The sequence below is a fragment of the Trichosurus vulpecula genome, chromosome 1, assembly GCF_011100635.1.
Source record: "Trichosurus vulpecula isolate mTriVul1 chromosome 1, mTriVul1.pri, whole genome shotgun sequence".
Lineage (NCBI taxonomy): Eukaryota > Metazoa > Chordata > Mammalia > Diprotodontia > Phalangeridae > Trichosurus > Trichosurus vulpecula.
Genome location: NC_050573.1, coordinates 262,944,272 through 262,957,725, shown reverse-complemented (window position 1 = coordinate 262,957,725; position 13,454 = coordinate 262,944,272).

Genomic DNA, 13,454 nt, shown 5'->3' with positions numbered 1-13,454 from the left:
ATTAACAACTGTCTGTTCATTTAAATTCTGACCAAGTGTGATTAACCCATTAACATAAAATGTGAAAAGAAAGGAAATATTAAAAGTTGACCTTTTAATCACTAACATATTATATGCCTTGCTTTTCCTTTTTCTGTTTCTCAGAAAACACAAACAACCTGACTTTATACTTCAAATGACTGTGTAAAGCAATGTTTGGTTCTAAAAAGAACTTTTCATATAGGATGGGATAAGTATTTGGTGATAATAGAGTCTAACTGGAAGCAACATGATATAGTGGAAAGAATGTTGACTAGATCTGGACAGATTATTTGGAAATAGGAGGCAGAGTAATATTAAGAATGTCCTAATCCATTAACCTGAGGGTTAAAATGGAGAATATTTGAATGAGTATCTAAGAAGAGAGAAATCGCATAAACACAGAAATGACATAATGATGGAACTCTTACAACAATGCATCACTTAAGATGGAAGGAAAGAGAATACTAAATTAGTATTAAGACATTACATAGTTTTGATGGAAGTCTCCAAAAATCTGTATATCTGCTAAAACCACAGCACTTAAAACATTCTTGAATTGCTTTGTATATACTTTCATCATCAAAAAAGTAGATGAAGTGACCAAGGATAAGATTCATTTCTTTCTTTCTTTCTTTTTTTCTGTGGCTTATTTGCAAAGTTTTGTTAAAAGCTTGGTAATGGAAGTCAAAGAGCTTTTGTTCTTTGAGCCTCACAATGCTTGATTCCATTTTAGGAAACTAGTTGCTCAATAGTGTTTCTTCTTCCCCTTGTATATTTTTTTAATTTGAATTTTATTTTGAATTTATGGAATGAAACAAACATTTCCTTAACATAGCATAATAAAAAAAGATGATTGTGCATGAAGCTGCAAATCTACTATGCACAACTTACTATTCCTTTCAAATATACAACAAAATCATCATGTAAATTGTTTTTCCTTTGTTATTCTTCTCTCCCCACCTGAGATGGGTACCATTAGACACAAATATGTGTATACGTAAAATTATTCTATAAATAGTTTTATTTATAATTCTTTCACTGCATGCAGATAGTGTCTTTTTCATATATCCTGTATAGTTAATTTTGATGTTAAAGTTGTTCTTAAAACAATATTGCAGTTACTATATAGAATGTTCTCTTGGTTCTACTCATTTTACTCTTCATTATCCTGCAGGTTGCTCCATTTTTTTCCCTAAAATCACTGAACACATCATTTCTTATAGCACAGTAGTATTCCATCACAGTCATATGCCACAATTTGTTCACACATTCCCCCATTGATGGGCATCCTTGCAATTTCCAGTTCTTTGCAACCACATAGAAAGCTGCTACATTTTAGAACATATAGGTTCTTTTCCTTTTTCCCTAATCCTCTTTGGAGAGAGACCTAATATTGGTATTGCTGAGTCAAAAGGCATAAGGAGTTTGATAATTCTTTGGACATAATTCCAGATGGCTCTACAAAATGGCTGGATCAATTCACAGTTCCACTAACAATGAATGTGTCCCCATTTTTCCACATCCCCTCCAACATTTGTTGCTTTCTCCTTCAATCATTTTAGTCATTTTGAGAGGTATAAACTATCTTGAGGTTTTAATTTGCATTTCTCTAATCAATAATGATTTAGAGCATTTTTTCATATACTATATGTTGTTTTGATTTCTTCTTTGGAAAACTGTTCATATCCTTTGACCATTTATCAATTGGGGAATGCCTCATAATCTTACAGATTTGATAAAGTTCTTAATATATTTAAGATATGACCTTTATCTTAGAATCCTGCTACAATTTTTTTGCCAATTTTTTTGGTTTCCTTCTGATCTTGGCTACATTTATTTTATTTGTACATTAAAAATAATGTAATTGAAATCATCCATTTTATGCCCTATTTCTGTATCTTGTTTATTCATAAATTCTTCACCCATGCATATCTGAGAGGCAATATACTTCATGTTCTTTCATTTTTTTTAAAACATCTCTTTATCTTGGTCATGTATCAATTTTGATCTTTTCTTGTTAAATGGTATAAAATATTGTTCCATGCCCAATTTCTGCCAGACTGCTTTCCAGTTTTCCCAATAATGAATTCTTAGAATGAAAACTTAAGTCTTTACATTTGTTAAATACAAGGTTATTATACTTATTTGCTGCTGTACATTGTATGATTACTTTGTTACACTGATCTGCCCTTTTATTTCTTACCCAGTACCAGACAGTTTATAATATAATTTAAGATATGGGATTGCTAAGCCTCCTTGCTTTACATTTTTCCATTAATTCTTTTGATATTATTGATTATTTTGTTCTTCCAAAAGAATTTTGTTGCTTTTTTCTATTTCAGTAAAATATTTTTTTCAAGGTAAAATTGTCATTTTATTATTTTGGCTCTGCCTACCCATGGTAAATTAATGTTTCTCGAATTATTTAAATCTGTTTTTATTTGTATAATTTTTAAAAAAAAATATTTTTGTTCATATAGCTCCTGAGTTTGTTTTGGCAGGTATACTCTCGGGTGTTTTATAGTGTCTACAATTAATCTAATTTTTTTGGGGGGGGATTATCAGGTGAATAGTTCAGGATTATATCATGGAATAGAATATTTGTCTCTCATTTAGACATTTGAAAAAATATCCTGGGTATATTTGTGTGATGGAAAAATGGGAAAAAATATCCAGTCTTTCTGTCTTGCACATCCTCAGTCTGACCAATTCTTATTAAAATGATCCCTTATCCTGATGTAACCAGAATCAAAAAATAAAAGGGAAAAAAGAGTCTTTTTGCCACAAACATAAGACAAAACTCAAAATAATGTATATAATCTGAAGACAAGGAAAGAGTCTTTAAAAAATGAAAAAAAAATTCTTCCTAATAATTAGAGCTTTGTAAAAGTACCATAGGCAGCTTTGAGGGGTAAGAAATTTGATGACTGCATATCAGTGATGTTTCAGGAAAAATTCTTGTCCAAGTGTGAGTTTTGCTGTACTATATCTCAGGAATCCCTTGCAACTTAATGATCCTGAGTTGGATAGTTCTTTAGAGGTTATCAATTCCAATGCCTAGCTTATGCATGAGTCCTTTATTCAGTGAATGACTTTCTATTTTTGCTTATTAAAATCTTACCAGTGATTCAAGACCTTTTACCCATATTCAGGAGTGGCCAGAATTAAAAGGTGACTATATACTATAATGTCATATATGGATTGGTTGGAGAAAACTGGAATGATGATAATAATGATGAAGAGGAGGAAGATATAACAACTACTATTTATATAGCTTTTCCTTGCTCCATAAAGTGAGGAGATTAGATGAGATGATCTCTTTTCCATGATTCTATGACCTGAAGTAATTTTCCACTCTAAAACTCTGCTACTCTAGTAAATAAATATTAGATGCTTAAAGACTAATGAAAATTGCTGTGAGTAGCAAGAAGGTTCTTTCTTCCACCCTGATATTATAGTAAAAAATATCAGAATAAAATGAGCGAGGGTGGCATGCAGGAGTAAAGATAATAGTAAAAAGATGAGAAGCTTGTCAGAAACCAATTGAAAATAATCTCCCTCCCCACACACATACAAAAAAACCAAGTACAGTATGAATGCAATTATACTGACTCTCTGTTCCTTTCATTACATCCTGAAATAAAACAAAAAAAAATGTTCAAATTTTATATCAACATGTGGAGCCTTTCCAAATGTAAACATGTTATTCTAGGACCTGCCGGCATACACTTATGCTACTTAAAAAAGATAATTTTTTTTCAAACTGAAACGAATAGTACCCTTCCTGTTGAATGCCTATGATGTATGTATATAGAGAACCTGTCTTTTCTGGTTATTGGAGAGCCATCTTGTGAATCCCATGGATGCAAAAAAGCATTTAGATTTGTTTCATGGTACTCTTATCTAGAGAAATTCTCAGGTGCTTGTTCCCATGAGGAAAAGATTTCAGTGTACTGTATAAACCCCATGAATATATAATGAGCTTGAAGATGAACAATAGCAAAGCAGCATTGGGGATTGATCTTAGGACTGGGACTCTGACCTTTGGGACAGTGGGTAAAATAAAAGAAATCACTGACAATCAGAGGTGGAAGAAACTGTCGAGATTACCTAGTCCAATATACCCTCACTTTGCAGATGAAGGAACAGGTTGAGAGACAAAGTGCAGCATTAGACTGTTCATCCTAAGTGAATTCCCTGAAGACACATAGCTAGTTGAAGTGGAAAATCACAATATCAGCTCAATTCTCTCTAGCATCCATTGATACCAAATAGAAAAGATCCCAAATCTAAGGTCCCTCTTCTGTCTACTACACATATCAATATGTAAGAATGGAAAGACAACTGGATAACTTGAAGTCCTTTCCACAACATACATGAATTTTGAAAGAGAAGTCTTTGTCAGACCTGTTTTACAATTCCATCTTCAGCCTCTGAGTTTATACAAAAGTTATCCCACAGGCCTGAAATGTATATCTTCTTTCTATTTTCCATTTAGAATCTCTGACTTAATTCAAAGTTCAAGTCCTGTGATACCTCCTACAGTATGAAGTCTTTCCTGGATCCTAAAGTTGTCAGTATTTTCTTCTTTTTGGTATAACCTAGTATATACCTATGAATTCAGGTATTGCATCCCCCCCATCCCAGGGAATGTAAGCTCTCTGTGTGCAGGGAATGTGCATTTTTGCTTGTTTCTTGTGCTTCTTTTATCTTTCCAGAATCTAGCACTATGTCTTTTATATAGAAGGTGCAAAAATACTCCTTGGAATGGATTGAATTGAAATCCCTTCTAAGCCGCAGGTAAAGGTATGATGTTCTATAGAAAGTAATAAGTACATCAAGTCCATTTCTCCCAGGACATCAGCTTCTTAAACTTAAACCCCTCAAACTAAAAGCTAGTCACTTGGGCATTATCAATATGCTAACTTTCAATAAAATATATAAACTTTTTTTTTAAAATGCAAGATATTGAATATAATCCTGAAAGATTACACGAAAGCATCATATTGATTTGGCATTTAAAGAAAATATTTTTGAAAAGAAAACTATGACAGCATCATATTCAATAATTTCCATTAAAAAATTCAACAGTGCAATACATTGATTCATTGCCATGGGATTCTTAAAGCAAAATATCAATACATTAATCACAACAAGATATTCAAAACAAGTAAATGAAGCCAAATTCATTATTATATGCATATAGCTCTATTACATTATTACACTGATATAACTTTAATCACAAATAGCATGGACCAAAATAACTTTCAGCTTCTTGGGGACAATTTTCATGTTTTTCCTGTACAATCAGAGTGAAAGGACAATTTAATTAAACTTATTAAACACGTACTGTAAACACTTATGTATAAAGCATAGATCCTGGTAGAAATTATAAAAATTAATGTTCCAGAGTACTCTCTGTCCTCAAAGAGTTTATGATGAAAGTAGAAGAATGATGGAACCAATTTCTCCTATTTTCAGTGGATAAACAGTTTCCACTTGGCATTTTGAATATTATAGCTTCACAAATCTACTATGGTAGCATTAGGAGAAAAAAAAAATAATTCTCATTTCTTCAGAGTTATTGATATGCCAGCACTTTAAGAATTTATTTGGAGGATAAATTCTCTGTGGTTCAGAAGCAATTCATATGTATCAATTGAAGACCATTGAATATATGTGTTAGGATGTTCACTCAATTTATAGAAAACAGTAATCTTTAATCTGGAAGGTCAAAAAAACCTCTCACAGACAGGATTAAATTATCTGTGGTTTTCTATCTGAAGTCTTCCTCCAAACTCCCCTTTTCTCAATACATTCACCCCTACCTTCATACCATACTCTACTTAGAGTCTAATGCATGCAAAACAAATGGGTGAACTAACTTGTTTTGCAATATTTTTCTCTTTTTATCCATCAGTGTGTCACATTTGTAAAGTGTGTGTTTTTTTTAATACCAGCATTACATCCCTCAGAGACAAACTGATATTTACCAGACTATAACACAACCTTTTATCTGATTTGAACCTCAGCCAAGTTGCTTTTATCTGTGACCAGCATTAGTGACTCACTTATGAAACCACAGTGCCATCACTTGTCCCATATCCCTTGTAGCTTTCCATCAATACTAAGGCACCTCATATTGCCATAAGGCAGGAAGAAGAATTCCATCTTTGGTGAAATGTAGTATTTCATGCTTTGAATTATTTACTTGTTCCATCTCTGCTATAATGCCAGCTTCAGGATGTTTGGAAGTTGGCCAAGATCCATAGTGTGTATGAATATAAACTTTACAAATAGAACTAAGCCTTCATTCTCCCACAATGTCAGGTTAAATTTTATGTCTCATTCATGTCACTCTTAACCCTCCTAATTTCCCATTCGGAAATGGGTCCTAGTTAGTTTCATTATCTTGTTTGCTGGCAGCAAAATATATGGAAGAGGAGCAAAATCACAGCCTTGAAGATTAGGTCACTTAAGTTACAATTGGATTAAACGTATAAGACATTATAGATTAATTTGCCTTGGAATCTAAAAGATTTGGCTTCAAGTCCTCTGATCTAACACATACTAGCTATATAATTCTGGGCAAGTTACCTAACCTTTCAGGGTCCCAGGAAACTTCTTAAGACTATAAATTGTAGAGAAGATATGATCCTGCATTTATAGAGGGGATTTCGTTATCTACACCAGTGAAATCATGTAGAGCATCAACTTCATAGAATATACATAATCAATAAAAAGCATTGATTGAATACTTATTATTTATCAGGCAGTATGCTAAGCATTGAAAAGAAAAAGGCAAAAATAGTGCCCATCCTCAAGGAGGTAGCATTCTAACACACACCTAAGAACTTACTTCCAATGTAATAAGCCCTCCATCTTGAGACATTCAAGATATTCCCTAACCAAAGATCAATTAAGAATAACTGTACCTTTTTTAAAAAACATAACCTCAAATTGGAAAGAATAATAAAGTTATAAAGAATTGGTATCGTTGATATGTTCTAGAAAAGTCCAGCTCTGCAAAGTGCCCAGGATTTCAACATAGGCTTCTATTAATAAATTTGTGATTATTACAACAACCACATTATCTCAAATCCTTGCAGTTTAGTCCCCAAGCAAGTGACCACTTCTAAGATTTGTTCAAAACAGTAGACATTGGCTAAATATCCTACTGCTGATCATCAGGAATTGTTACTGTAGAGATTGGGGTAAAAATGTTTTTCCTCTACAGGGTTTCCATGACTTGAACTAAATTTGTTATCCTTTTTCTTTGTCTATATTCTTGCACCTGATTCAAGCAGGTCCCTGAAAGTCTTGTTATTAGTCTCAGATGCAAAATAAAAGATATACTGATGAAAAGAAATCTGATATAACTCAAGGAAATTGTCTTTAAAGGCAGGAAGGACATGGATTCAAATCCTACCTCAGTCATTTACTAGATATGAGAAAATCCACTTCAGTTTTGTTATTTGTAAAATATGAACAATGATATATTTAGTAACAACTTCACAGACTTATTATAAGGCTCAGATGAAATAAGTACTTTTTAAACTCAAAGGTGCCATGTAAAAGTCAGCTTTATTTATGAATTCTACCTCTCCTGATCAAACAGCTATGTAAAAATGTTCACCTCTTCAAGAGACTGAACTTTTTAACCTAATTCTTCCTCATCCCTTCTTCTTCAAACAATATGTATATGTCTCATTATATTTCTTGTATTATACTTCAATTAAACATAATTGTGTATATTCCTGTCACTAAACTCCCATGCCCATACACACATACACACAATTCTACTAAACTGCAGTCACTGCGAGTATCAACTGTAAGTGCCACTAACTATACTTTTTCACTGGAATAGTTTTAAGAGGTATGACTAGTGAATACTCAGTGATAATCTATAAGGGTGTGAATCATGATCCAAACTGATTCATCTCAAAAAAAAAGAGTCAAGGTTATTCTGCTCATTCTAAACCTGAACATGAAATAAATATACTAGTGACCTTAGACAGTGAATAATTTCCATGGCTTTGAATAAATCAGATAGTGGCTATGTCATCATCTTTTACACAGAGAATTATAGAAATTCATTTTCCCCTTTTTATGTCATCATTATTAGGTAGTTTGTGTTTATGAAGTCATTCCACAGTCCTGACAGATAACTGAAGTGAAGCCTAAAGATAAGCTATTAACTTACCAAATACAACCAAAGAAATTCAATTTAATCCAATAAATACTTCATATGTGCCTGTTGTTGGAAAAGTATTGAACTAGTCTCTGGGAGTCCTTGGCTTTAAGAGCTTTACAACTCATAATGAGAAGAACATAGGATTTGAGTGACATAGTGAACTCTTGGATAAGAGTATTCCCTCTTTTAGTACAGGTCAATTTTCTACCTGTACCTTAAATTTTTGGAGTTTCCTAGAGAACTTAGAAAGTGACATGTTCCAGAACACAAAGCCAGTATCTTTGATATGCATATCTTGAACACAGCTCTTCTCATTTCTGAAAGGGGCTATTTTTTAGCATATTCATATCATATGTTCTCTCTGTGTGTATTTATGTATATACACATACACATGCACACATGTATAATATACTATTATGTCTTCTTTTGTCCTGAATCAGGATGCACATGAAAACACAATCTTTAACTTACCTAATCTTTGCAAAGTCATTCCTTCAGGATAATTGGATCCCATTGATATAACAAAGAGGTAGCAGTTGCTAGCCTGGAAGTGACCTAACATAGGTATACTTCTTGTATCACAAGAAATTATTCATTGTAGCAGACTATTCAATAAATGTAAAGATACCAACTCCTTTGTTAAGGACCCACTGTCAAGAAAAGACTTTAGAAGGTTTGAAGTAACTTTTCAAGAAATTAGATTTAGATCAACTTCACACAGGATATGTAACTAATACCTAAACAACATAGCATAAACAAATTAGAGGAGAAAGAAAACACTATCTCTACATATTTGATAGCTTTTGTGTGTGTGGGGGGGGTGAGTTCTTGACCAAAAGGCAGTAGAGAGGATTGTAGAAGATAAAATTGGCAAAATTGCTAACATAATTTCGGAAAGAAAAACCAAAAAAAAAGACTTGCAAGACCAAAATGAAAATAGTTATAATAAAAAGGGAAGCAGCTCATTTGGGGAAAGGAAGGAAAAAAAAAAGGTTGAAGCAAATTTATCTGATAAAGGTCAGATACCCAAGAATATAAAAAAAGAAAAGCCATTCTCTCAATAGATTAAAAAAGGTCAAATGATAAGAATAGGTAGTTTTCAAAAGAAGAAATCCAAGCTCTGAACAACTCAATAAAAATGCTCCAGATCACTATTAATAAAAGACATCCAAATTAAATGAACTCATTTCTACTTCACACCTAGAAGATAGGTTAAGATAAAAAAAGAAAAGAAAAGAACTGTTGAAGGGGTTAATTGGAAAATTGTCACTAACATAGTTTGGGGAGAGTTGTGGATTATCCTAATCATTCTGGGCTCTTTTTTGATCATGGTTTTCAGGTAGTCCAATAATTTTTAAATTATCTCTCCTGGATCTATTGTCCAGGTTAGAGGTTTTTCCAATGAGACATTTCACATTGTCTTCTATTTTTTCATTCTTTATTTTCTGTTTTATAATTTCTTGATTTCTCATAAAGTCACTAGTTTCCACTTTCTCCATTCTTATTTTTAAGGCAGTGTTTTCTTCAGTGGTCTTTTGGACCTCCTTTTCCATTTGGCTAATTCTGCCCTTTAAGGCATTCTTCTCCTCATTGGCTTTTTAGAGCTCTTTTGCCATTTGGGTTAGTCTATTTTTAAGGTGTTATTTTCCTCAGTATTTTGGGGGGGTCTCCTTTAGCAAGCTGTTGACTTGTTTTTCAAAGTTTTCTTGTATCACTCTCATTTCTCTTCCCAACTTTTCCTTTACTTCTCTTACATGCTTTTCCAAATCCTTTTTGAACTCTTCTGTGGCCTAAGACCAATTAATATTTTTCTTGAAAGCTTTTGATGTAGGCTCTTTGACTTTGTTGACTTCTTCTGGTTGTATGTTTTCATCTTCATTGTCACCAAAGAAAGATTCTATAGTCTGAGTCCTTTTACACTGGTTGCTCCTTTTTCCCAGCCAGTTATTTGACTTTTGAGCTTTTTGTCAGGGTATGACTGCCTTCAGAGTGGAGAGTGCTCTGTCCCAAGCTTCATGGTCTTTGTGTTGCTGTTTTCAGAGCTACTTCTATTCTGAGGTGGTATGATACCCCTCTCCTGGCCTGTGCTCTGGTCTGTGAGTGCAAACACTCCTTTCTCCCATGTAACTACCAGAAAACTCTCTTCCACAGCCACCACAAGCTCTGCCACACCAGTGTTCCTCCTCCCCCAAGGACTGCCAAGTAGTACTGTGACCCAGATCCAAGCAGGGCAAAGCAAGAAATCCTTGCCTCAGCACCAACAAAGCAATCCCTGCACTCCTGCTTGGATCAGCCACTTGATTCCCCCCACCATGTGGGCTTTGGTCTCTGGAAACAGCCACAGTTCCTGCTGCTGTTGCTGCTGCTACTGCTGCCACCACTGTCACCCCTGCAGCCAACTCTGTTATGCCGAGGCTGTGGCCAGATGGCTGGACCATGTACTTCTCTCACTCAGATCCAACAGTTTTCCTACTGATCTGTTCCATTGGCTTTGGTGTTTGTGGGTTGAGAAGTCTAGAAGCTGTTACAGCTCAATGATTCAGGGCCCTAAGGCCTGATACACCCAGGCTACTCAGGCCTGGTCTTTTCCAATGTGGCCCATGCTAGGTTGCACTCTGCTCCCAGCATGGTGCAATAGACCCTTCCCAGCACCTTCCAGGCTTTCTTGAGCTGGAGACTTGTTTCACTCTGTTATTTTATGGGTTCTGTAGCTCTAGAGTTTGTTTTGAGTAATTTTTTACAGATATTTGGAGGGCTTTGGGGGACAGCTTAAGCAATTCTATGTTTTTAAGCTGCCATCTTAGCTCTGCCCCCCCCATCCCAATCATCCTGGAAAGCACTTTGGCAATATACCTTTTGGTTATTAAATACCACTACTAGACACTATTCGTTGTTCAGTTGTATTACTCCTGTTTGACTCTTTGTGACTCCATTTGGAGTTTTCTTGGCAAAGATCCTAGAGTGGCTTGCCCTTTCCTTCTCTAGATCCTTTTACAGATAAGGAAAATGTTAAACAAGCTTAAGTGATTTGCTGAGGTCATACAGCTTCAAAGTTTTGAGGTCAGATTTGAGCCACCTATCTTCCCACATCAAAATCAGAGCCATAGGAAAAGGACCCATATGTACAAAAATATAGCATACTTTTTTGTTGGAGCAAAAAGATAGAAAGCAAATATGTGTCCATCAACTGGAAAAAGACAAAATTATAAGAAATGAGTGAAATTACATTATAACATATAATTTATAACTTATGAGTATAATGGAATATGTAAGCTAAGAAATTTTAAAAAAAAGATGGATTCAGAGAAACCTAGGAAGATTTTCATGAATTGATGCACCATCAAAGTTGCCAAGGTAAAAATTTTAAACTGTAAGTGACACAGTAAATAGAGCACTGGACTTGAAATCAAGGAGACTCATCTTCATGAGTTTAAATTTGGCCTCAGATACTTATTATCTGTGGGACCTTGGGAAAGTCACTTAACCCAATTTGCCTCACTTCTTTATCTGTAAAACGATCTGTAGAAGGAAATGTGAAACCACTCCAATATCTTTGCCAAGAAAGCCCCAAATGCGGTCACAAAGACTAAAACATGACTGAAATGACTCAACAACAACAAAAATATAAAGAAAACACCTTTGAGAGACTTTAGGACTCTGATCAATATATTGGTTAGGAACTATGAGGACTCCTCACCTCTTTGTGACAAGCAAGGTACTATTTAAAGGTATATAATGACACATACATTTTTGGATATGGTCAATGTGTAAACTCATTTTGACTTGACTATACTTATTTGTTACAAAGAAAAGGTTTCTTTCCTTTGTTTTGTTTTAATTTTTTGGTCAGCAATTGTGAGAGACTAATGTAAGGGCAATGATAGGAATATATATTAAAAAATGGTGCAAGAAGCCCTTAAAAAGTACACAAAAGAAAAAAGAAGAAAAACTGAGAAAAGGACATGGAATAGGCATGACAGTGTTGGCAAAATCCTGTCAAATTTAAATTATACTTAAAACATAACAAGGTTTATGTAATAGAGGTTATTAGTTTACATACAATATGTTCTGTTTTCATTTGTGTATGGAAAGTTCATATTTGCTCATATTAATTAAGTTTAAAAATAAAGAAAAATAAAGAAGGTACAGTCTAGAAGTGGAAATGCATGTATCAGGGGTAAAAGCAAAGTGAATAGAGATGAGGGAAGGGAAAAACAGAATTGATTTTTAGCATCAGAGTATAATAGAGTACATTTAGGCCAAGAGTTATAAGGCTAGGTTCCATGAACTTTTCTTTTTAAATATTTTTAACTGTTCTCAAATGTAATTAAATAATTTTAGTATGTACATTTGAAATCATTATTCTAAGAAGTAGTCCATAAGCTTTACTAGGCTTCCAAAGGTGAATATGACTCTAACATGTTTAAGAATCTCTGATCTTAACAGTATTATAAAATAGATAATTAGATGATAAGCCCTAGCATAAAGGTATAATATAGTAATGATCAGGAATTCAAATGATCAAAACCACTTCAATTGCCTTGATGATAACTGTCAGCTTTTAAGAGGTATAATGACCAAGTAGGATAATTCTTTTCTAGATATGATTTTCTATTACATGGAAGAACAAGTTTCTGGAGTGAACATGATGGGAACTTTGTGGAGGAAGTGACCACTGATGCCTAGAATTTATGATAGCAGAGCGGAAAGTCAGGGATAGGCACCCATGATTTTAGGTGAGCAAATTTCAAAAGGTTCAGAGTAAGATGAGCAGAATACTTTGGACTTAAATTCTACTTGGATGTCAGAAAAAGTGAAATGGTAATTGAAAAAAATGGAAGATAGAATGGAAAATAATGGCAATGAACATGAAAAAAGAGTGGCATCAAGAGATTAATGTGGAAAAGGGGAGAACTCACTAAAAACAAATTTGGATGGGAAAAGAAAATATAAACTAGATCATATAACTATATATATATACATATACATATATACATATATATATATATATATATATATATATATATATATATATATATATATAATGGCATACACCTATAAACATATCGTCATGCAGACTAAATCTTAGACTAAATCCCAAGCATACTGAGAAAAAGAAAACAAAATATGAAGAGCAAAGGACTTCTGCTTGGAGGTATGGGGTGATAATAACTGACAACAGAAAGAAGAAAGCCACATTTGATTTTCAATTTGCTTCTGTTTTCTCTAATGAGGAGAT